This window comes from Salvia hispanica, chromosome 5 (genome assembly GCF_029641045.1).
Source record: "Salvia hispanica isolate PSC_SH4W2 chromosome 5, Shi_PSC_v1, whole genome shotgun sequence".
In the NCBI taxonomy this organism is placed as follows: domain Eukaryota; kingdom Viridiplantae; phylum Streptophyta; class Magnoliopsida; order Lamiales; family Lamiaceae; genus Salvia; species Salvia hispanica.
The window spans coordinates 13390001-13392409 of NC_142696.1; the positions used below are offsets into that span (position 1 = coordinate 13390001).

General features: G+C 34.6%; 1 long non-coding RNA gene across 1 annotated transcript; it reads left to right on the plus strand.

The window, feature by feature from the left end:
• Positions 1-992: 992 nt before the first annotated feature.
• On the plus strand, positions 993-1740 carry LOC125188730 (uncharacterized). The gene is made up of 2 exons (XR_016130301.1): positions 993-1311; positions 1391-1740. It is a non-coding gene; the product is annotated as an uncharacterized LOC125188730 (long non-coding RNA).
• The last annotated feature ends 669 nt before the right edge of the window (positions 1741-2409 follow it).

A 2409-nucleotide genomic window follows, 5' to 3' on the forward strand; every position in this document is an offset into this window, starting at 1 on the left:
ATAAAATTGGCTGGGCTCAGATTCAACTCTCCCTTCTCAAGACCAAACAATTAAATCATTAGCCCAAAATAAAAGAAACCCATATACTAATACCCTAAATCATCCTCCCCCTCCCTCATTTCACCTTAATAGGGGTGAGCAAAAAAACCGAAAACCGAATATCCGAACTGAACCAAACTGAAAAATTGAAATTCAGTTCGGTTTTTTTTGTTTTTCTGTTCGGTTAGGTTTAAAAATTTTGAAAATTTCGATTTTTCGGTTCGGTTCGGTTTTGATGGAAAAAAAACCGAAAAACTGAATTTTGTTTTAATATATATGTATTAAAAATAAGAATGCATTTAAATGCAGCCCAAATCTAGACCCTAGGATTAGATGATCTAATGGTCAGTAATTAACAAAAAACACGGAAAGTCATAATTAAGCAGTTTTAGGTCATATTATATTATTTGGGTTTAATGTCATACTAAGATCATTTTAGGTCAGTCCAGAGCCTTTGTCCTAGCGGCAAAGAGCTTAGACATCAATGTATGAGGTGCCGAGTTCGAGCCCTCTTGAGATCAGTTGTAATTTCCTCCTTTCTAAGGAGTTTATTTGTAATTTCCTCCTTCATATAGGAGTTAATTTTTATATTTTTTTAAAAAAAGATCATTTTAGGTCATACTTCGTTTGTATGACCTAAACTTAGACTAGCTATGACCTAAAAATGCCCTACGCATGATGTTGTTCTGCATTTCTGTATTTAAATTTAGTTTTTATATATACATATATATATATATATATACATATACAGTTGTGATCAATGTCGAACTATTCTTAAGGACCGAACTAGAGACCAAATTAGGGCCCTCCATCTTCTAAATCTTGTGGTTAGGATCAATTTACCTTTATTTCATTATTTTACCCAACAAAGCTTGCTGAAGGGTATTTTGGGGAATCAATATATTATGATTACTTCCCCTTCTTCCTCCTCAATTCTTCCCATCACTCTCTGACCTCTCATCACTCTCCCCTTCCTCCTCTTCTCCAATGCTTTTTCTCGGCATGAGAAATCTCTCCATCGCCCACAATAATGTCGCACCAGAAAACTGGGGCTTCACCTCCTCCCATTCCGGCGCCAATCATCTCATCGATCTCAACGCCGCTGTTGAATCCGACGATCAGGATTTCTCCGACATGCATTCCCACGGCGGCGGCAAGGCCAAGCTCTGCGCCAGAGGCCATTGGCGCCCCGCCGAGGACACCAAACTCAAGGAGCTCGTTGCCCTCTACGGCCACCAAAATAGGAATCTTAATAATTGGACGGAAGATCTGGTAATTAAATTAATCAGTTCTTTCTCAATAATCTCAACATTAAAAATTGAAATTCAATATTTTTTTTGTGATTTGGAAGGGAAAAGCTGCATGCTGCGGTGGTTCAACCAGCTGAACCCGAGGATAAACTGGCGGGCGTTCACGGAGGAGGAAGAGAGGCTGACGGCGGCGCACCGGTTGTATGTATTTTGAAGGATTTTGAAGGATTTTTGTTGGAAATCATAGCGGTAGATTGAAGGAATTTTTCGGAGTGGAGAAGAACGGATGGAGAACTGTGTTGTATGTATAGTTTGCGAAGAATTAGTATTGTAATGAACTAAATAACACACGTGATGAAGTTATAAGCTCAAATAATGAAGTAATATGAACTGAACTGTTTTGTATGCATAGTTTGCAAAAAATTAATCAATATGATGTAATTTATTTTCAGTGGGTATTACTTTATTTTTGTAGTTTTTTATTTCATTACAGTAAGTTTATTACTTCAGTTCATTATCTAATAAATTTAAAGTGAAAATGTTTTTACTCCATTCCAGTTGGTTTTTACTTCATTCAAGTAAGTTCATTACTTCATTCCAGTACGTAATATATTGAAAATGAACAGATTTTTACTTCATTCCATATTACTTCATTTAAATGAGTCGTTACTTCATTCAAACAGTTTTTTAGTTCATTGCATGCAATAGGTTTTCAAATGATTTAACACATGCAATAGGTTTTCAAATGATTTAACACATGTTTCATTCGAATTCATTGAACTAGATTTTTACTTCATTCCAGTTGGTTTTTACTTCATTTCGGTTGATTTTTACTACATTCAAGTAAGTTTATTGCTTCATTCCAGTAAGTAATATATTGAAAATGAACAGATTTTTACTTCATACCATATTACTTCATTTAAATGAGTCGTTACTTCATTCTAATAGGTTTTTAGTTCATTGCATGCAGTAGGTTTTCAATGATTTAACACATGTTTCATTCGAATTCATTGAACTAAGTTTTTACTTCATTCCAGTTGGTTTTTACTTCATTTTAGTTGATTTTTACTTCATTCAAGTAATTTTATTACTTTATTCCAGCACGTAATATATTGAGCTA